Source organism: Aphelocoma coerulescens, chromosome 3 (assembly GCF_041296385.1).
Source record: "Aphelocoma coerulescens isolate FSJ_1873_10779 chromosome 3, UR_Acoe_1.0, whole genome shotgun sequence".
In the NCBI taxonomy this organism is placed as follows: domain Eukaryota; kingdom Metazoa; phylum Chordata; class Aves; order Passeriformes; family Corvidae; genus Aphelocoma; species Aphelocoma coerulescens.
This window is the reverse complement of record NC_091016.1, coordinates 119,318,047-119,342,128: the sequence shown is the minus strand read 5'-3', so window position 1 is coordinate 119,342,128 and position 24,082 is coordinate 119,318,047.

The following is a 24,082-nucleotide window of genomic DNA, read 5'->3' as shown; positions in this document are numbered from 1 at the left end:
TGCTGAGGATGGCACTTATTTGGAGGTGAAGATCTTGGCAAGAAAGCACAAAATGTTTTTGACTGCATACTTCTTACTTTTTCTTAAGTAAACATTCTTAAATGTGATCAGAAACTAGTACTAGCTGGTGTCTGTGACAGGTCAGGCACTTAACACACTCAAATTCATGGATTTTTCATCTTTGGATAAGTCGCAAAACTTTATTCAGCATCACAGATCGAGGAGACTCTCTCACTTGGAGAAAAACTGTCATAGGCTCATGGAATGGTTTGAGTTAGAAGAGATCTTAAAGATCATCTCATTCCATCCCCCTGCCATGGGCAGGGACACCTTCCATTATCCCAGGTTGCTCAGACCCCCATCCAACCTGGCCTGGAACACTTCCAGGGATGAGACATACACAGCTTCTCTGGGCAACCTGTGCCAGGGCCTCAGCACATTCTGAGTAAATAATTTCTTTCTAATATCTAATCTAAAAGGTTTCACTTTCAGTTTAATGCCACTCCCCCTTATTCTATCACTATCTACCTGTGTAGAAGGTTTCTCTCACTCTCTTTCACATGCTCTCTTTAAGAACTGGAAGGCTGCAGTGAGGTGTCCCCAGAGTCTTCTCTTCTGGCTGAATACACACAACTCTCAGCTTGTCTTTGTAGGAGACATGCTCCAGTCCCCTGATCATCTTCAGGGCCTCCTCTGGACTTTAAAGAAATTAATCATGTAATGTCTGTCTTAGGATAAAATGTCTTTCAGCTTAGAAGCATCTAATCCTTTCTCCATTATTATAAAGGGAATCTGGACAGGTCTGGCATGTATTAAAATCATCAGCTGTCAGCTATATTTGTCTTAATATCCCACAAGAGGCCTGACCATGAGATTGTACAGATTACCTTGTCTGAGCACAAGAAATCACATGTTCTCCCCCTCATGCACAAAGAAAAATTAAAAAATACCATTTCCTTAGTATCCTGAGATCCCAAAGCTTCTAGTATGGAAGGCAGACAAGTGCTTTTCTGTTCCCTCCTATGTTACCTTTGTTCCCTCTGGGGCAAATACATCAAGGAGGGCTTGATAGCTCTGAGGTGCCTGCAAATTTAGGCAGAATTGCTGTTTGCATCCAGCATCACCTCAGGATGGGAGATTAGCACATCACTCCATGCTGACACCTTGTTCGCTCTTTGTATGACATATTTCAGAGCTCTAACATGGTAGTCCACCAGTAATTAAGATTAAGGCACATTCTTTGTTGACAGTTCACTGGTGAATTAACTTGTCTCCACACTCAGCCTCAGATTCAGAGTTTGCTTCATTCCTTGGTTGGGACAAAATCCTTGTTATGATTTATTGCAATCCTTATTATGATTAATAGAGCTCTACATTGTTCATCTCCTGAGCAATGAAAGCAGGATGCATATTCAGCCCAGGGAGGACCACGTGGTCTCCATCAAACAGCCTCAAGGGAGGCTTCCACATAAAGTATTTTTGAAACCCTTTCTCACTGACAGAGAAGACCTGGCTAGTTTTGTGCTTTAGCTCCCTGTTTTTTAAATGCTCTTAACTACATGGTACATGTAAATTTTGTGATGCATCTTCAGTGTATCAAGCCTATCATTTAACCATTCTCATTTAGTATACTTCAACATTTCAGCTGCATAACATCAAATACAAGAATATGAAAATTGCTTGATAAATGTCAAGGAAAAGCTGCTACTTATCAGGAAAAAAAGAGCATGAGAAAATGTGGGAAATAAGAATATTAAAAAGTAAGTATTGGGTCCTTTCCCACACTGATCAGAAATTCAGCTTGAATGAGATGCACTTGTTTACACTGTTTAGAAAACCAATATCTGCAGTTACTACCTACATATTAAAATAATTTAATACAAAACTCACCTGAAACTTGTACAGAGAGTCAGATGATTGTATACTAGGTGATACACTAATAAGAGAAGGTTTATATGCTGAGTTGCCATTCCCTGGTACTGGACTTGTGATTAGGCTGAGATTCCTATTCCCAGATATCCTGAAAGCTTCACAAATTAGTCTCTGAACACAGGTAAACTAGCTAAGATTTCTTCCCTATGAATTAACCACTTGCTCAGGTAGACATGGAATTGTGAATGTAAACTGTCGAAAACTAATTATTCCTGTAAGTACTGATTAAAAAATATCATATGACTAATAATGAATGCCTACCAATACTGTAATATATCCTATTTAAACACAGGTAGTGCCCATTTACATTTCTAACCAACAGCATTTCCTGACCTCCTTCATTTCTAGCTTTTATCTGGAAGTCACGATGCACAGCCTAGAAAGCTGCACTAATCTTCTTGAAGCTGCAGGAGATATAAATAATTAATATTTGCCTGTGCAAAGGCTGACTGTCATGAAGCTGCCCTGTAAGGGGTAGCTGACAGCAGTAATTGTCAGTTCCATCGTCTGAGGTACATCTCTCAGATGGCTGTGTGTGAGCAGTAAATGAGGTGACTGTCATCATTCAGCCCCATCAGCCTCAAGAGCTGTTTCCTACCCTGTGCTGAAAAATGGTTCTTAATTGACTTGAGTGAGACATGGGCTGAAAAGACTGAGAGGTTTTCTTTATAAAACCTGTTTCACATTGCACTGACATGGATTTAGGACTGCTTTAATGATCCCTTACCATTTCTCAGCTAGAATAGGTAGCGGAGAGCTTGAGGTTCAGTGGCGTCCTTAACTATTCTTAGATCCACAAAAGAATGACAGATTTCACACCAAAATCTACCTTTCCGAGTGGGTATCAATGCATTGATGTGACCTGGGAACCCTGCAGTAGGGTCTCAGGATGACCATGGTGCTGTTGTGGCAGGGGCTCTGGACGCCTGCTTCCAATGCCATCAATGCTTCTTTCAACAGTTACTCAGTGAGTCTGCCAAGAAGGAAAAACCTAATTACAGAGCAGTCCCTTGAACAGGGTTGTGGTTCACATTTCTTGATGTGATTCCTTTTTATCTGTAGTGCTGGCACCTTTAGAATGCATTATCTAAGTTTAAAAGGGTCTAGTTTAAGGAGTATTGTGTTCCTGTTTATTTTCTTCCTTCATCACGTCAGCTTTTCATGTTCTTTTTATAGTTTTGGTAAATACTGCCACTATCCTAATATCATATCCAAAAATTAATGCCAAAGTGTAATTAAAAGGAATTTTATTTTAAGACTTTGGTGGAAGCAGAAGGGACCTGCAAAAGACAGAGAAACACCATAGGATCAGGATTTTTGTGTCTTTTGAGAGGCAGGATCAAATATTTGGAGCATCACAGAGACCTCAAGAGATGAGAGGAACAGAGGAAAAGCCAAGGGAGAGTAATAAAGGTCAACATAGATTAAATGAAGAAAGAAAAAAAATCTCACTCTCAAACTCTCAAAGATACTTGGACGTCTAGAATACCTTGAAACTAATCATGTCTCCTGGATTTCACTGGGCATTTAGGTACCTATAAATGTTTAATACTTTAGACATTTACTGGGATTGTCCAGGCACGACTATCCAGGGTAAATTGTGGATGCACAACAGCCACTTCCCTCAGAGACAGAATGGAAATCTTCAAGGTCAAACAAGAAAATTCATAAACAGGCCTAGCAATGGGAGCATGGCTCCAGAGAATCCTCTGTGGAAATTGCTGGCAGACACAGGCGCAGTTATTGAAAACCGTGTCCAAAATTGTTTCACCCAAGAACATCTTGGGGGTGGCACTGGAAGTTTGCAAGAGTTGTTGGTGGTAAGTTTTAGGCTTTAGGGAAGATGGGAAGATGCACTCCTGTGGGTGAGGCTGGTTGTTTTGACTACATCTCTTGGCTCATTAGTGCTAGAGAAAGGGGATTTTTTTTAATTACTGTTCAATGGGGATCAGGCCAAGATTTGGCAGATGAGTTGCCCAAACCTGATGTAAACACCAGCCCCTGCTCACCACACAAACACAGATCTCCTGAAGGCAAGGGAATGAAATGAATTTTCTAGCCAATGCATCAATGACTACAAAAGAGTGTCAAGCTTCTAGCTCAGAGCCTCCTGCAGAACAACACCCCCTCATTTCTTCAGGACACAGCCCAGGCCTTTTGCCAAAGGTGTTAGGGCAGGTCCTCCTGATCTTTGCAAAATTGTGTCTTTGGCTGTTAAAAACGTTCCCAGATCAACAAAAGCTCTCAAATGATCTTACATTGAAGAAGAAAAACAGAAACCTGTCCCTTCCAAACATCCAATTTTGAGTGTTAGTTTTGTTTTGCCATGCTGTCCAAAGTATAATAGATAATATATTTTAATTGGACAAATCCTCACCCAAACAGTTCAATGAGAGAAATAAATCTTTTTCTGGCTCTATGGTGTTTGACATAGACTCAATTCTAATCTCATTTACAGAAGTCTGACCACGACTGGCTGGATTGAAATTGACTGCATTTTCTAATGTGAAAATAGGATCAGGCCCCATAGCTACAATTATGAATAAAAATCGTTGATAAAATAGGGGTTTAGGTTCAAAGGAATCCCACTTGCAGGCTTAGACACAAAGACCTTTTTCTGTGAGGGTAACAAAAAGGCACTTTTTTTTAATATAGATAAGAAATAAATGTCTAGCAAACTTTTGTGCTTGGTCTATAGATGTAACCAGCCTTAAGCTTCACAACACAGCTGGGAAAATGGAATTTGATGCCTCTGCAGACCCCTTTATTTTAATTACTTTCATGCCACATTGAGAATTTATGATCAAAACATCAAATCGAATTAAAATACCTACAGGAATAGATCTGTGGATATGGGAGGACATAGCTTTGCTTATCCATGAATGGAATTTATTGGGTTTTTTTCTGTTTTGTTCATTTTTTTCCCAGTATTTTCCTTTTAACTCTGATTAGGTGCCTTGGAGATGTGGGATCATCTGGCTTCTGAAAAGGAAGAGAAGGAAACAAAAAACTTTTGCACTTTGCACCCTGTTCAAGTCACAATGGTTTGCTCACAGCTCCTTGCCCTGTACCCTCTCTTCCAAACCCAGTTCTACTACAAGAAATGCTGAGTTTTTCCCCTTCTCCTCCTCTTCATTCTCTTCCTCCCCAGACCTGTTTAGCCACTGCCACGGGTTCCATCATCTGCCATCTCATTGACCAACCACACAACCTGGCCACTGGTATTGACTCCACCATCCTCCCATTTGAAACCACCAAGGTCCTCATATTTCTTACCTTGCCAGATCTCTTTTACAGAAATATCTGTGGAATTTGCACTGAACTTTTCTTCACCGAGGCTGGATTTCTGATTAAAGATATTTTTCCTGTAAAAGATTTCTTTTAAAGATAAGTCTTCAAAGTTGAAAACCCGAATGACCTGAAACTCAGTGATTTTACTTTTATGGTGTCCCATGGGAATAATGGTCAGTAGCCTAATGTTCCTCTTCCCAAGCTCAGCCACATGGCTGGCTTACAATTCCTTTGGAGCGTAGCCTGTGCAAGAAGGAACATTGTGGTAGCTCATGGGGATGAAGCCTAAACAAAACTCTACCTACAAAGGAGAGAAGGATTTAAATCAGTCACATTATTACTTCTGTGAGGAAGCATAACATTACTTCTCAGAAGAGTTAACTAGGAGGCAAACATCTGGTGGTATTAGAATTTGTGCTAAAAATTATTTTTTATGGAAAATATAAAGCAAGGTAGTGTTCTTGCATCAAAACCATTGCAAGAACAAACCCCCAAATCTTTCTAATCTTTTAATTCCAGCCATCCCCAATGAGCTCTGTTCTAGCCCCATTTTTTTGTAGACTTGCAGCTTTCTGAGACTACTCCCACACCTCTCAGCCTCTTCAGAGAATGATTTCTCTGTTCATTCTTCTGAGAGGCTTTTTCACCACACACATCCAGTCTTCTCTTACTGCATCAAACCACATCTCAATTGTTTACTGGTTTATGCTTTCATGATCACTCGCACATGGCCTTCTTTCCTTGCTAGATGCCAAATTCAGCTGCTAATTTTCCCAGTCTTTTGACATGCCTTTGTACCTTCTCCTATTCAGAGCATACATTAAACAATCTCCATAATTCATGGTATTTAATTTTTTCATTGGCAAAATGTTCTCAGCAGCAGAATCGACTCTTCTGATAAATGCACAGTCTTCAGCTTTTACTCCTCCCTTTGGTTGTGGGAATGATCCATTTTATCTCTGCTCCTTCTGTAACATCATAATTTCCATAATTCATTAACAATTCAAGCAAAGTCCCTTTGCTTGCTTCTCATGCTCTTTGAATCTTGCTGATGCTACAGGATATTGCTGTTCCCCTTTCACCAGCAACATGGAGCAGGTTGTTATTAACTGAGCTGTCTTTAAAAAGGCAAGTTTGGGTGCTGTATTAAAGCAAGCTACAGTGTGTGGTACTGGTCTAGGTATCCATCAAGCTTCCTGAGTTTTTCATCTTCCTCTATGAAACTGCATCACAGTGTCATCGACTTTCATAAGTTGTTTGGAGCACATCATGAGCTGTACTCTGGTCCTAATTAATTTGTGCCTAAGTTTTCAAAGCTGTGTGAGCACTCACTGAAATTAGTGGAATCATGCAAATATGTAAAAACATAGAGAAGTGCACAAAGTTATTTGCAGACTCATCCAAGTGAATTTTTTTCTAAGTGCTCAGTCAGGTTTGAATCGAAATCAGAAGGAGGTGGCAGGAAATCAGGTCATCAGAGTTGTCAAAAACGATGTATGAAGAGAAAGTTTAAAATATAAATCTCACAGCTTTCTCGTTTCTCATAAATTTGTGAGGTAATGAGCTCAAAAACATAGAAGACACTAAATCAGTAAAGAGCCCATAGTAATTCATATTTATTCATACAGATTTTTCAATCTATATTTGCTAATAAAGGTGAACATTCATTTTGTGTTTTCTCTGACACCATGTGTCAAGTGAAAGAATTGTGACTGATGTTGCATCAAACCATTCAGCCCACCTCCAACCTTCTCATTCCATCATGCCTCAAAAGTAAAATCAATATTTCCACCTCAGGGACATTTGACAGACGATTCTCTCAAAGCATACAAGCCAGTTTCATGTCTTTCACTGCATTATGCAAGAGAGAGGAAAAGAGCTTTGTCCAAGTGAGAAAGAAGACTATGGCCTTGTGAGGCATCATAATTGTGTGTCACTACTCCCATTACTTTACCTTGAGCAAATGCCAGGTTCCCATATTATGTCAAAGCCATTTGGTCTTTTTCTTCTGAAGTATTCAGCAATACCTTCCAGCATTTTGGAATGAAATACCCATGTTTATACTATCCAATAAAATTAGCCACGGATCTTTTTCTAGAACTGAGGTCAAAGAGTGTGAATCACCTCCCATCTCCACATCTCCACATCCCCAGTCCAAGCTGCTTACTGGGAACAGTCCCTGGCTGATGCTATTCCCTGCTCCAGGCCTGTACAATGTCTGGGAGAGTTTTGTGTCCCATGGGCCATGCTTGGCATGGACATTGCACTAAGCAGCATGAGCACTCATAGGTAGTATGTGATCCCATGTCTCCCAGTCCCAATTTATTTACTAAAATAGGCAAAGTCTTCTGGATCTCTTAACTATATCATTAAAAAATCCTACAAAATATTAAGGATGAAAAAAACAATCTAAAAAAAAAAAAAAGAAAGAAAAATGTGTATTTATTGTGGTCAAAGTGTTCACAATTACTTAGAGCACAGTACTAGGCTTTAGCAGCTTTACTTAATTCGAGGAGCATTTATCAGACCAAAACTGGTTGTCTCCAGTGCCTATCTTTGACTAGCCCGCCTCCGTCCCTCAGTGAAAAGAAGTCTGGCCTTTGTGGATGGGTTCATTTCATCCTAATATAAATGTCTAAAGTATGTCAGAGACATTGCAGATACATTGAAAGTGTCTGGTTTTAAATGTAGGTGCATAGACACTGAAAGGGTATTGCACATCTAAAATTAATAACTCCAAGGGCAAGTGCAAAATTAAGTATGCCCTAAAATACATGATATCTTGACTATTGGAACTCTAATTTCCTCAACAATCCAGCAGTTCTGTATTTAGGAAACATCTAAAAGGTGTGTAATGGCTGAGCCAATGCTTCATTGGCTTTCATCTAACAATCTTTTCTATTGTGATTTGGAAAGTGTCTACAAGCAGAATTTTATTGCATAAATCTCTATGGTTTTGAATGAATATTAGCTGCATGCTTTGGAGATGAAAAGCATTATGTGCTACAAGAACTACCCAGTACCATTTATCTTCTCTGAGACCTGGGAAAACCGTGGCAGTCTCAGTGATTTAGTTAGTGCTTCCCCTGTCTGCAAGTGGTGTCTATGAGGAATTGGGTTGACAGGAGGAAAAGGTGAGGCACAGATGGACACCCAGCTGCTCTCCACTATCTTAGGGTTTTTTAAAATAAAATTTACAGTCAATCAAGGAGTTTATGAAGAGGCAGGTATACTAGATGGAGGCAGGTACTTAAGCTCAAAATCCCATCCCTGGAAGTGTTCAAGGCCAGGCTGGATGGGGATTTCTTTGATCAGCCTGGTCTCGTGCAAGGTGGCCCTGCCCATGGCAGAGTGTTTGGAACAAGATGGTCTTTAAGGTCCCTTCCAACCCAAACCATTCTGTGATTCTATGAAAATTTACAAACAAAAAACCTCCCTTCACCAAGTGAGACACTTGGACTTAGAAGAAATCATCCTGTTTGCCTGGCAGGTTCTCTAAGTTATGTTTCTAAGAGTAAAATGGATCCAGTTCCTGCTCTCAGATACCTGATTTGGTTAAGCTCAGTGAGCATCAAGAATTTGACATTGCTGTCTGTTGGCCAACAAAACATCAAAATAAGCAAGTCTACTCACAGCTCTATGGTTAAGCTGTTCACAAAAGTCAAGTGGTGATGCTTTATATTTTTTTTTAATTCTACCTCCTCTAACTTCTACCTGAAAATTAAATAAGGTCTTCCTCCAGAAGGGGAAAACTTAGATTCAAGCTAACCCTGTCCTCATTTCTCCCATCAAACAGGTTTCAGAAGGCCCATAACTTCAGAAAATAAGGTAGAATAACTCAAAATCTATGAGATGGAATTTCCTACTAGGTTGGAAAAGGGGAGTTCTAAATCCCTGAAGTGTTCCACAGGAAACAAAAGAAAAGTCACTACATTAAAAACACATAGAAATAATACATTAATGAAATAAAAGTCAGAAATAATTTTGGGCACCTAAATCTAGGACAGTTTTTCACCTCATCTATGTAACTAGAATAACAGGAATCGCCTACACATGATTATTGTAACTAAAACAGCCTTTGCTGCATATTTCTTTGTAGAGAAAACCTGACGTTTTCTTTGAGATTAATTCTTTTAAATTATGGATACAATTTTCACCTCCAGCAGACAGCTCCAGGTGTGGGATCCCACAGACCTATTTTACTGCCTCGAGCTTCTAAAAACTGGAAAAATCTGGGAGTTCAAAGACACTTTTCCATGTGGTATCATATAATGAGTATCTCGAGGCATCTCCCCACTCATACAGATGGTTATTCTGGATCTTGCTCCCTGGGGAATCAATACCAGATTTTGAGCAAAACACATCTAAGTTCCTACCTCTCTTCTTCCTTCATTTTCTGTGACATTTTTTGGCATTCTTTAGCTTTATCAAAAAAACAACATCCCTGCAATTTGTCAATTACAGTAACTGGATATCTTTATTAATAGCAGAGATGAGTGAAAGAAATTAATAAGAAATTAGCAAGAAATTAGTAAGAAATTAGGCTCTTTTTCTTTTAATCCAAACCAGAAATGTCCATCAGAGGGAGGCAGCTTCCACAAAGCTGAGCCTTATTTAAATTCCAGCTTTCAAATGAGCTGGATAGCTTAATTGCATTTGGTCAGTCAGTGGAATTTCCATTCTCTAATTAAGTATTTGTAACCTTGCAATGCAGATTCCTTTGAAGAGGGAAAAAACTCAATACAACCAGAAAACAAAACCAAAACTCTCACGCTCTTTTCTTTCGTTGAGGACATGGTATAATAATAGTAATCTATAGAGGTGAAAAAGACAAACAGGATTAATGAGTTTTAGAAAACATAAGCCTGTTTGGTTGTTTTAGTTCGACTTTGATTGGGAAATTGTGCTTAGGCTAAATTGAGCTAACATGTAATTTGTCAGCTGGACTAAAAATGCTGTAATTGTTCTTTGCTCCTGTCACCCTTACAGAAGAAAAATGAAAAGCAAACTCTCCAAAGCCTGGCTGGGTCTCTGGCTTGTTTGTTTCTCTGCTGAAGGCTCTTAAGGGGCAGACCAGAGCCATGGCCCCATGCTGGGACACCTTCCCCCATGGTGGAAGCATCACCTTGGAAGGTGCCGCAGTTTGGCTCTGAGATACCACAAGAGGTAAGGAATTGCTGCTCTGAGGGACTTGAATTATTTTACATTTAAATAATGTTTAAATATTTTTCAAGTGTTCCAAGGAGAGGGAGTGAGAGAAGCAAAGAAGAGCTTGTCCTGGCTTTATTGGTATGAAACAGGCAGGTTTATTGTGGAATGGTTTGGGTTGGAAGGGACCTTAAAGACCATCCTGTTCCAACTCCCCTGCCATGGGCAGGGACATTTCCCACTAGCCCAGTTTGCCCAGAGCCCACCCAGCCCTTAAACACCACCAGGAAAAGTTTGGCTGACTTTCACTAAGCCATGTGAGGTGTTCACTTGCTAAAGCCCAGCGAGTGACACATTTGAGGCAGCGCAGATAAACTGTGACTGCAATCTCCGCTGCTGATTTGCAGTTTATAAAACAGCTTTCTGCTTGTGGGAGTTGGCAAGCTCATAGGAGTCCAGGAGGGCTCCTGCTGCTGGCAGAGAGGTTTGAGTAGCTGAGTACACGAGGGCAATGGGGGATCACTGGTAACGACACCGTTAACTGTGGGAGCATCACGCCTTGCACACAGGCCATGGGTGTCACCTGCCAGCGTGAGCTGCTGACTGTAGCTGGCAAAGTTGGACTCTGCAGTTATATCTACATTAATAAATTAAATAGGCCAAGGCCCAAGCACCACCTCAGCTGTCAACGCTGTCACGCTCCAGGACCCACCAATGCCAAGGTGAGTTCTGCTTAATTGGAGGGATGCACTAAGATCCCCCATGGTGATAGACACTCTATAGGCAGGAAGAATAAAGGGGATCATCAAGAAAAACACCCTCAAAAGAAATCAGGATCCCAGGGCTTCAGAGAAGAAATTAAAACTGAAATAAAAAAGTGTTGTTCATTATCTTCGAAGAAGGAATTCCTTGATTTATCAAGATTTTTTCAGAGACTGGACCACCCCTTAGTTCAGGAACATCTGCAAAGATTTTGGTGCTATTTCTTCAAGAAGAGAAAATGTTTTGTTACTGCTCCCCTGCTGCTCTTTGCATGTAGGAGGAAAGCAAGGAACAGAATAATGGCACATTTCTCTTTTTTTGTACTCTTCTTTTTCCTACTTATTCATCCTCCTTCTTTCAGCAATCATCTGCATAGCAGCAGTCAGCTAGCATACATTCTTCAAAATAGGAACAAGGGCAGTCCCATCCCAGACTGAAAGCTGGAAGCAGGGGGATGTCTTGCAAGAACTGCAGCTGCCACTTGATTTGACTTCCACTCAAAAATGCTCTTAGCCCATGGCATGGGGTGCCCTGAAATTGTTATGGGCAGAAATATTTACATCTGAAATATTTGCATCTGATGTATTTACATTTGCTCTTTGGCTGCAAATCTGATGGCTTTCTGATATTTTGAAGGTGCAAGATACAAATTTGTAGAGCTCATATGAGCTGCTAAGATTAGCTACATTGTTTAGATAAACAGAACAAATGATAAAATTGCATGAAAACATATTTTCTGAACATGCCCTCTGTTTACACACCAATCATTTGCAGGATTTGGAGTCTCCTAGCAAACCCTCTCATTTAACCCTACTGTTTCAGGACTCCTGTTGTTTCTGTCATCTTTCAGCAAATTCTATTCAGATTCAAATTCCCTGTACTGGATTTTAACTTGAAGGCCAAGGCTTTCTTAAAGGAACAAAACAACTTGAAAGGAATCCTGAGAATTTAGATTCTGACTGCAATTTCACAGTATCACAGAATCACGGGATGGGTAAGGCTGGAAGGGAACACAGTGAGTCACTGGTCCAACCTCTCTGCTCAAGCAGGGTCATCCCAGAATTCTGGCAAAGTTCTGGCATCTTCCCTGCAGGTTTCCCTACAAGTTCTGGCAAGAAATTTTCAGCTCAAAATTGTATTTTTTGAAAAGAGAAGTTTCAAACTTGAAAGTTATGATCGTATACTTTTTTCCCCCTTTTTTTTGTACACATAAAGGATTTTCAGGTCACAGAATTACAGAATTACAGAATGGTTTGGATTGGAAGGGACATTACAGATCATTTAGTTCCAACCCCTCTACTACGGGCAGGAACCCCTTCCACCAGATGCAGAGACTTATGTGACACAATTCTTCTACTGATCTCAGATTTTTTTTATTGTACCCCAAGACACAGCTCTTTAAAATGAGACACTAATGGATTCAAGAATTTTAAGCAGTATTCACCATGTTTCTACTCACGTTCTTCTTATCACTCTGGGGTTATTGTTTGACAAGGGACTTGAGCCAAAAGATGTGGAAACAAAGAATAAGAGAATTTTTCCAATGACCTCGAATAAATGCCATGAGTAGTGCATACATGTGCCTGTTTCAGTTGTGAGGCTACAGGACATTTAAATTACTCTAAACATTTAAAGCAGGCTGAGCTATATAAGAGGCCCTAAGAATTTAAACAAAACCACTTCCAAGATTTTAAGTAGTTTGAGCATCATCTTTGTCTGGCTGAACTTTACCATAATGGAAGCCAAATTGCCAAATTAAAAAAAAAAAAAAAAAAAAAATCCTTTTTTTTTATAGCATCTTGTTTTAAAGAATTAAAAAGCCTTAGCTGAGAACAATGTATTTGAGAGATAAGGAGGTTAGAGAGGGTAGGGATAGCTGATTATAAATTCCATGGGCCTGATGGCTTTGGATCAAGGAATTTAGCTGATGTTGAAACATCAGACTTAGCTAAAGTGTTGAAAATGGAAAATGGTGCTGCCAGCAATGTTATATCACCTCTGTGTGGTGACCAAGTGTTTTTTAAAAGATGATGTGGGTACAAATGCCTAATGAATAAAAAATCCCTAAGTCTAATGATTCAGGAAGTAAATCCACCTTTGCATCTCCTGATTAAATTCATCAAATATTGACATGGCACACACATCCAAACGTATTTCAAAAACCAAACATTAGCTGAGCACAAATTAATGTGTATTCTTGAAAGATAACTACACCAGGACAGTGAATGAAGAGGAATTGGATTGAAAGCTGGTGGCCTTTACAGATGAATGAGCTGATACAAGCAATTTGGGTTGATACCAATTAATGACATTGTGCAGTTAAGGAAACAAAGAACAAGTGAAAAAAAACCCAAAAACCCAGAGGATTAATTTAATTGCTTGAAGTGAAAATCTAGCCTTTCCCTGGACTACAGAGCGATAATCAAGGATAAGCTCTCAGTTACCAAGTATGAGCCATGTAGACCTGACACAAAATCCTCAGTTTGCTTTGTGTTTTCCTGGCCTTTTTTCCCTCCCTCAAAGTATATAAATATCCCTTCTCTTTTTTTAAAAATTAGCTTTTATTTCCACTCTGTTTTTCTGCCTTTTTTGTTCTGACAGTATCTGGATGCCTGATATTCCATTAAAGAATTACTTTAAACCATAATTGCATGTTTTGACACATGATAACAAAACATAGACTGAGCCACTAATCGTCCTTGTGTCTTTCCTAAGGGCAGAGCATATCAGGCATCTGACATCATGATGGGCATGCACTTTATTTACTAGAGAAAATGATTAAGAAACCTGTAGCAGTGTTCTCCTAAGATTTTGCTAAGTTTTATTACTGGCTACTCATCTTTTTAGAGAGCATTGACATTCCTGTTAGAACAAAAGTATCATTTGGGATCTGCACTGTCACCTAAAAAACAAATGCAATTTATGTGTTATTTCATCTGCAAATAATTCAACCCTGTCTAGAAGTTAATGTTTAAATTGGCTGAATTAAGGTGCTGTTGCAGAAAATCGAGTTATATAAATGTTGTGGAAAAAGAAAGAACATGTAAGAATGGCATTCTTGTAAGACAAAAATTACTCTCCGAGAGCACCGGATCAGTCAATGACACTTTCAGCACTTATGGCAATATAAAAATTGCTCACAGAATTGTTTACATTTTTCTATATTCACCCTCTGAAGTCAGGGCTTTGGAGCCAGAGTGGGAAGGGGAGGGAACAGGGATGCTGCTGAGCAGAAGCAGCTTTATTAGCAGTTCAGTGTTGTATTCAGTCACTGTGCCTGGGGTTTCTCTGGGGATGTTGGAGGGCTGTGCAGGAACACACCTGAGTGCACCTAAGGCAGACAGAGAGAAGGGAAACAGTGATGTCCAGGTAGGGTTTCTGAGCCTGGCTGCTGTGCCAATGGAATTTGGTCTGTGATACTGCACTGGGCTTCCCTAAAGGGTTGTGAGCCAGCAGCAAGGAAGGAGTTTCCCCCCTTGGTCTTCTCCTCACTGCTGAACATCAAGTAAACAGCAAAACTAGCAGGAAAAGGAAAATGAGACTGCATTTTTTCTTAGGAGCCACTGAATGTGCTCTGGGGATGGTGCTGGGTGGGTTGGGAGAGCATGAGGAACACGAGGAACAGGAGGAGGAGGAGGAGGAGAGAGCCTGCAGCAGGGCAGGCACTGCAGAGCATGAAGTGAACAGCCCTGATCAAGCCCTGCCACTGAGGCTGAACAGATTAAAGAGGCAAATCCATCTTTAACCTCTGTCTGACTCCCAGCCTGCTCCCACCAACTGAGTCATAACAAAATGGATTTTGCTTCTGCTAGTTTGCCACTTGCCTTCACTCTTGCATAACGTGCAAATGCATGAAGAATTACTTCTCATTCTGTGAGGGAACACGTGAGTTCCTTTTTAACCCACCAAGCTCAACCTGCAAAGCAGGCACTCAGTAATTCACTGAGGGCAAGGGAATGCACTACCTTCACCCACTGGTCCAGTGTTTTTCACTCCGTATTTCTCAGCAACTGAGAGTTATCCTGTAATTTGACTTGGCATGGAGTTGGTTTTGCTTGGCTTGGAAAAATTTTTGCTTATAAAATCATAGAATCATAGAATGGGTTTAGGTTGGAAGGGACATTAAAGACCACCCAGTTCCAATCCCACTGCCATGGGCAGAGACAGCTATCCTGGGTTGCTCAGAGCTCCATCCAACCCAGCCTTGCACACTCCCAAGGATGGGGCATCCACAGCTCCTCTAGGCAACCTGTTTCAGTATCTTACCATGCTCAGAGTGAAAAATTTCTTCCTAATAGCCTGATATTGGAGTGGCCACCACGTTTTCTGAAGAAAATATCCTCCTACTCACCAATACCACAGTTCTGTTCCCACCACATATTTGTCAGGGAAGGGATTTGCTTTTGCAAAGACTGCTTTAAATGTACAGCTTGCCTCATGTGTCCTTATTTCATTTAGTCAGTTGGTGACACCAGGAGGGAGAGGTGGGTTTACTGCCAGGTGACTGGATTGCAGTGCTCAGGGAGGTCTGTTTAGTGGCAGGAGACCGAGCAGGAAGCTCTTTGCTGCAATTAGCAGTAATTCTCTGAAGGGTGGCTGGCAGGAGGGTCCTGCTGGGCAGGGAGGAGGCAGCCAGCCTTTCCTTGTGCCAGGTGCCATGTCTTTGCTGGACCTGGTGGGAAGATCTTGAAGGAAGCAGGGTGGGAGGGATGTTAAATTTCTGCTCTAATTGCGAGGAATTGGATGCAGCTGGAGTTGTAGGGGATTTTCCTGGCGAGAATAGCTTGCACAGAGCTCTCAGGCAAATGTTTTTTTGTTGTTGGCAGGTTGCAGGCTGGGGCCTGCAGCTGAGGCAGAGAGGGCACTGCCAGGGGCTTCTGCTGCTGACCAGCTGACCTTTAAGGAAAAACAGAAGGGCATCTGAGACACCTTGCTGGGGGGAAGGTGGAGGAAAGGAGAAGGGTGCACAAGCCAGGGTTATCCAGGGCTTCTGGAAACCCTGCTCAAGCATGAGTAAGCATTGCTTTAAGGCAGCTGGACTCAGAATCTACCTCTAAGTTTAAACAATTCCTTTAATCACGGCAGCATCCTACCACTGTGTGTTTGCTGGATCCCACTCATAAAGTATTTATCATGCTGTCTCTGTATCAACAAGGTCTAAACCACACAGAAACAGAAAACAAAGACTGGGCTTTAATAGGATAAATGATATTTTTTTATCATTCATTAACCACCATTTTTCCTGCTGCCTAAAAAATCCACTATGTTTTAGAAAACAAACAGATATAGAGGAGAGGAGGTATCCACAGGAGAAGACATTTTTTTGTCACAATTTAAGATTTATTATAGGAGGTGTGTGCAATGATGACCCAAGGGAATGTCCCAAATGCTGCAAGATCTCGTGATAGATTGGACTAATAATATAGGCATTTATTTCCACTGGACGTGCTGGCTAATGGCCATGATAAAAGTCTATTAGGATATTAGATTATGGTTTTTCAATTACATAAGGTTCAGTTTTCAGAGGAAGGGAATGCAGCAGATAATTTAAATATCAAAGTTATGCAGTCAAAAGAAAGTGATGCTATTTTAACTCTCACCAACTATTTCTGTTACAGAACATTGCAATTCCCAAAATTTATTCTGTTGTCCTGTCAGCAGTCCCAGCTCCTGGAACATGGGAAACTCAGCTTCTCTTTTTTAATGCATGAGAAAGTTTTTTTCCAGCTCTTACTGACACATGGAAAAGTTTGCATATGTGAATGCTTAAGAAAATAGGACAGATGAAAACATTTTTTTTTTTAAGTTTTGTTTTTTTGTTATTATTTAACCTCATAAATTTCAGCAAAACTTCCAATTCCAGTTACTACTCAAAATCACCAATACTGCTTGTGGTGCTACTGGCAGATGTTCACCTAACCCCTGTCTCAGTGTGACAGTTGAAGTAGAATGTTAAAACCCAGGCTTAAAAAAGGCTACAGAACAAAATCAATCTTGCCTGAATTTTCATATAAGTGAAACCTAATTCCCCCATCATGCCTTGATCCACAAAGCATCTAAATGTAAACACAGTGACAAATCACATCCAAATGCTCAAAAATATGAAAGAACAAGTATTTCTGTTGCACTTCATTCTTACATAACCTCATGTTTTTTCCTTAAAGGCCTGAAAATAATGTCATTGTAATTATTTAGCTGTTTAAAGCCATCATGGTACAATTTGCAAGAAAATAATTTTTACATGTCCAGTTCCTTTATCCTGTTGAACTGAAAATACAGACTGGCAGCTTTGCAAGCTCTGAGTTTCCTCATTCTAAGAAACATGAGTTTCTTTTAATGCATTTTTTTCTGCATGACTAATATATTGGGTAGAGATGAAGCACCACCTGATTTTTTTAGTAGTTTCTCCCCTTGTTTCTCCCCAGTGTTTCTCCCCTTGGGCTTATGATATCCAAAAGCCCAAGAAAAGCTGTGATTGAGATTTTAATTGAGAGATTTGCCAAGGGTGAGAGCAGGTTTTAAATTATATGGTGGAGGACAGAACCATCACATTCCACTGCTGACTAGTACTGTAGCTGTGTTTGCCATTTACAGTGTGCAGCCAGGCTTGCAGAGATAAACCTGGAAAATAATGAAACAGAAAAGAGTTATCTATCATCTGTGTTTCACTGATTGCTCAGGAACAGCAAACCTATGGTTAGGTTGAACATATGGGAAAGAAGTTTGTATTACTCTCCATCAGTGTAAAGGATCAGCAGTGTGGATGGGTGATTTCTGATGTGACAGCCTCAGAGTCACAGTAGTTACCCTGATAGCAGGCAGAATCAAATGCACTCTGAGTTTGGCTTTAGATGAAGTAAGCAGATACAAGACTTTCCCATTTAAGTGGAAAACAAAGCCCAGAGTAAGCTGGAGCAAAGGCTTCTGCAGGCAGCTGCCTCCACACAGAACTTCTGTGCAGGGGGCAAGTGTGGCTTGCCCCAGGCAGACATGGAACAAACACTAGGGATGTGGCTTGAATGCTGCTGTTGGGAGGAAACAAGCAAAAAAGCATAACCTGTGAAGGCCCCATCCCTGGAGGTGTTTAAGGTCAGGTTGGATGGGGCTTGGAGCAGCCTGGTCTAGTGGAAGTTGTCCCTGCCCATGGCAGGGGATTGGAATTAAATGTTCCCTTCCAACACAAACAATTCTGTGATAATTTATACTTTTTTATGACTATAAAGATAAAGAATGTCACATGGGGAAGAAGTCATCTTTTGTATGTCCTTCCCATTTAAAATCCAGATGCATCTGTGTTCCAGTTTAGCAGAGTCTAAACTCATATGAACCATCAACTTTATTGTCCTTTTTTTCCCATAACTAGTAGTTAGGTCTTACAGAAAGTTTATACTTTTCCATATTTCCTACCACAGCATCAAAATATGATTTCAAGTTTCTGAACACTTTTGCACAGAAGACCCAGCAACAAAGTGGGGGGAATCAGAAGAGTGAAGCCCATTCCTGATCCCAAGCGTTTCATGAGTGCTCACAAGAATCCCATGCCTTAAACTTAGGGTCAAACATTTGCTGTTACCATGCTCAGAGCTTAATTCACTTGCAGCCAATACCACAGATAACAAAATCAGCAGAAATATATTGAGTTTAATGGGGTTTAGATTTGGGTCATGCCAAAGGAAGTTCATTCCTGGGAGCCATACACTTCTTTGGATTCCACACATACATAAGCACAGGAAAACATCTCTATTAACTGTTGGGGTTTTTTTAAACAGCGACCAAACAACCCCACAAGCCTTAGATTGGGTGGGTCAGCTTGTTTAAAACAAGTTGAGATCTACAGAAAGTCAGTATAATTGGAGTCTTTTGGACAAACTGCAGCGTAAGAAACTGCCATGATTTCATTTCTCAATATTTTTTCTTCATATTGCATTAAATGACCCATGACTTTGATTAAATTGAAAATTTAATGTATTGGCACTTTCAATGCTTTCAGATTTATATTTTTTCATGGTTTCTATTTATATTCAGGTTTTACTCTATTATATTTCTAGGAAAAACTCACTTCGGAGGACTCTACCAGCTGCCAGATATTGAAATCCAAATATCAGAGAAGTTACAGTTTCTTTGCTCCTCCAAGTCAGGTGGGACCAGCTATTGTACCTTTCTTCTACAAAGGGGTTCAGAAAGTTTGGGGTCATCTTTTCTGAGCTGGGCTTTTCTCGTTTTCTTACATGAGCAAGATACAGATACCAATTTAATTTTTAGAAAAAGTTGTTTATGTGTGAGGAGTCAGATGCTTTCAGGGAAATCAAGGTTTCATTGTACCTTATGGCAAGGCATTTCACCGCCTGCTGAAAAAAAGTACTTGCTTCTCCAGTCTTAAAAGGATTGCCAGAATTTCTGGTTTCTGCTGATATTTCCCTATGTCTGAAAAAGTGTAACCCTCTAGCTGATTTTTCTACAGAAGGCTCAGTAAAAATAATTCAAGTGTTTCCAAAGTAAAGAGAGAGTAATACAGGATTTTTCCTACCAAAAAAAAAAAAAAAAAAAAAAGGAAACCCAACCAAATGTAACAGTTTCACTGAGAATTCTTGCAGGATTCAAAATTTGGGGTGTGTGTGATTTTTGGAGGGATTCTATCTAACACGGTGAATACACTTTTTATCCTTCCCATGAAAATCCAAGCTATTTTTGGAGGGATTCTATCTAACACGGTGAATACACTTTTTATCCTTCCCATGAAAATCCAAGCTATGGTTTAAAATTCCACTTCTTATTAGGATGATCTTTGTTATTAGGGTTGATTTAAAGCTGCATTTGTTTGTAGCAAAGGATGTTTGGGCCTACTGGAGGGGTTGTCCCTATCTGCTGATGGAACCTGCTCTGTACAGAGTATCTTAGACCAAAGCACGACTTTCACCTGTGGTTATTGCTCCTTCAGGGGCTCTGCATGTGACGAGCTCCAGGACTGAGAAGATGAAGTTGCCCCTCTTGAGCTTTTTGTGCATCCTGCAGCTGGCAGCCTGACAGAGAAGAGAGTGGAGAAGGAAGCCTGGATCCAACACAGTATGGGGGGAATGGCAAGTGGGAGTGAGATGCAGAGTGACAGCCAAGTAAGGGGTGGGACAGAAGGGCAGGTGAAGGCCTGGAAGAAAGAGGAGGAACAGAAATAGAAAGACAGCTGGAGAATAAGCCAGAAATTAGAAGCCCTACAAAAGATGGTAGAGAGGGTGCAGAAGAGAAAGGACGAGGAGGCTGAAGAGAAAGTGTTATAATTTACCACCAGGGAAATTATGTCCTCTATAATTCAAAGCTGCAGCCAAATTTTGGCATCCTTTTGCTTCAGGGAAACTGCTGTGAGGAGTGAAGGTACCTGAATATACATGTCCATGTAAATTTTCCTTCTGCATTGTAGTCCTGTGTGTATGTGGATGCACCTACTGCCTCTAAAGGGGACTGGATACTGGGCTCCATATGTTCCTCGCCCTTCAAGCACTTGACACTATAACCCTAAAGTTAAACCTCTTTATTTTTGAGTACCAAAAGAAAGAGTCCTTGGCTTCCTATTGGGAAAGACAACAAGGTGTGTCTTTATTGCAAGCACAAATGGGACACTAAACAGGTAGACCACAAATAAAAATAGATGTTCAGTACTGTAGAAGGAAGAGAATGGAGTTGGAACCCTAATTAACTCCTTCCTTAAGTATCAGACAGCAATCAGCACAAATTACGGATTAGGAGCTTTTGGCTCTTGAAAACATGGAGTCTTTGCTTCCCTGCCTCCTCCTCTCGTCACAGCTGCTGTGAGAATCCAGCTGAGACCAAGAATGTTGGGTTTTTTATAGCACTTGTGAAAATCAAGTCCACAATCAAGTAGACAAAGAAAACCATCATGAAAGGAAGCAAACATCCGGCCTCGGTGTGTTTGTGGAGTGCTGGCTGGAATGGAGCCTCTTCAGCACAGCTGAGAGCCTGCTCAGCAGTCTAAGCTGGCAGCCTTCAACTAGCCCCTAATGAGCCTCATCAAACAAACAAACAGAGAAAGAGGCTTCACAGATTAGTACCAAAGACAAGTGCTGGATGATTCTTATGGTTTTGTGCAGTGCCTACATCCTCCTTGCCTCTGGAGGTGGGGGGAATCTGTCCTAACATCACCTCTCCGATGCGGGGCAGCTGCTCCAAATGGGATATTCATCCTTCTTCTGGGGCCTGTAATGCAAAACTGCTTCATCTGGGGATGAGCCTCTTGGCTCTTTGGGTAAGATAAATCACACCTTGAGGTTTCTCCACCTCAAGATGGTAATGACTTGTCCAAATTTGTACAGTTGTTGTCTCCTGCTTATGAGACAGCCTCCCGTTCAGGGAGCCATTGCCCACCAAGTTGGGCTTCAAGGACACTATCCCACTTTCTTGTGTTTCCCTGACTTATTGATGAGCAGCATTGTTCTGCCTGTCTGCATGAGGTGTTCTTCTTTCTCCTAATACAGCATCTCAAGTCAGAAATAAAATGTTACCATTTCACAACACAACTGGGGGTATCTATTTCTTACTGAGCACAGGACAATATTCCTCAGTAAAATTTGCATGTGATGTAAAAATATGGAAGGAACAGTATATGCTTCCCTATGCCAAAGTTTCCTTCCTGTGGCAGGAACTGCAGAAACTGCTTATTAAATTCCCCCTTTCCCCCCCTAAGAGCTCTAGTTTGTAATAAGAATAGAGACTAGAGAATAATTCTTACGTAAAGCCAAACTGCACAATTCTGCCTAATTATTTGTCCTTGAAAGGAGACTTTGTAATCTATCTTCTGTTGCATTTTTTTTCCTAACTGTGAATCTTTGCACAACTGTCCTCATGACAAATATAATTTGATCTGGGGACAGCCCTGTCTGGAGTGTTTGCATCAAGAGCCTTTTCCAATAAGCTGCAGCTCCCACCTTAATGAGAATAAGAGCCTTATGACAAATACAGGGCTTTCAATAGCAAATACAGCTTCTGTACAGCACACTCAGGTCTCTCCTTACTGAGGAATAAACTGACAAATTTTTGCTTCCTTCTAGTTAAAAAATAGCACAAATACTGCAGTGTTTGCATAGAGGAACACAGCTTTGTTTCAGTCTTGATTCCTCTCTCAGAAAGGAGTGTTGAGAAGGCATCTAGAGAAGTATCTACCCCAGCATCTTGGTCATCCTGCACTGAAAATGGGAATGAGAGAGCCCAAATGGGATTTTTTATGTCTGAAACTGAACAAGAAAATGCAATTCTAAGATACTGCTAACATGCTCCAAACACTCGCAGTCCCTTCGACCAGACTGGACCTGGACTAAGGCAAAACCCTCTGAAACGTGGAAGTTGTTGCATCCTCAGCAGCAACTCTGTCACTCTTTGGATCTGCTTCTGTTGGCCTGCACTGCCTGGTTATGTAGAGCATAACCCAGGAATGTAAGGGCAGGGATGAGGCAGGTGGAGCTGTGAGGTCTCAGGTAACATCAAAAGGAGATTTCATGAGCAGGGTGATGTGGGGCTGTATCGGCAAGGTAGACTAGCAAGGAAAAATAACAGGAATAGGCTGTAGGGTTGGAGGTATTTGAGCAACCCAACACTCCATCTAAAGCTGCAGCCATGCCAGATACCAAAATGAGTCTGGGAGCTGTGGGAGGAGAGGAAATGTTAGATGGGACATGCAGAACTTAGGGAAATCAGCTCCCTACAGAGCTGAAGCACATTGGACATTCGTGGTGAGCACTTTGGACAGAAAATACAGAACTCACAGAAATTGTGTGAATTCTCAACTGATTTTATGTTTTACAAGTCCCAGCCTGGACAGATGAGGTTGCGAAAAACCAAGGATGGTCCCAGTTTCTTCAGTCTATTTCCATCCTGCTTGCAGGCTGAGCTCAGCACTCATGGACACTCACCATGAGCTGGTTTCACACATTGAAAGCACAGCCAGAACTGTGGCTGCAGGTTATGGCAAAGCCCAGCTTTATTTGGTGAGTCCTTATCCAGCCAGAATTAGCATCATCTTTTCTAAAATAAATCTCAGGAACAAAACACAGTGTCTAAAGGCAGCCACCAATGAATCATAGGGAATTGCTGATGAAAATGCAGCTTGGGATAGTTTGGCATTGCACCCCCAGTGATGTCAGCCGAGTGCAGTGAAATGGAAATAATCAATCTTATCCTGCCTCGCTTGCTGAAGCACTGACTTGGCATCAAGTTGTACAAAGCAAAACTTTTGCTTTTCCTTTTTGATGCTTGTTTTCACTTTTCTAAAGACTGCTGGAAATGTTGAAATGAAAACTGAGATTTTTGTAAAAATTTTCCTTTCTGGAAAAATTTATTTTGGATTGCATGTGATTTCATGAGCTATCTTGGTCAGTCTCACTTCATGTGTTCTGGCAACAAGGTAAAAAAAAAAGCATCTTTATTGGTAAACTGGGTCTTCCAGCTCTATCCCTGACTGACACATAAATTTAGAGACTGATGCACGAGGAATCATCTGTTTGGTGGGATGTACCCATTCTGCTAAGCACTAAGGGCAGCACTCAGGGCTGGGTTCAGTTTCAAGGGGTGGATAATAAACACTACCCTGAGCCTGCACTTAAAAATGTAGAAAACCTCAAGTCTTTGCACAGACAGTGAGTGATACTTCCTTCCTTCAGACTCTTAAAAGTAGAGTATCATCCTGAGGGAAGAGAGAAAATGAAGAGAAAGAAATAAAAATGACAAACTGACCAGCTAGCCTTTCCTTTGCATACAACAATACCATAACACATTTCTCTCATCATTTTCGGATGGAGCAACTGCAAAGGCAGCTGGAGGTTTCCCAGCCCAGATATCCCAGGACTCTGCTGACCCCTGGATGCTCTCAGGTCCCTGGTCCATCCCACACTGGGATAAAGAGCATCCATGGTGCTGCACCTGCCTTAGTGCATAATGTTGCAGCTCT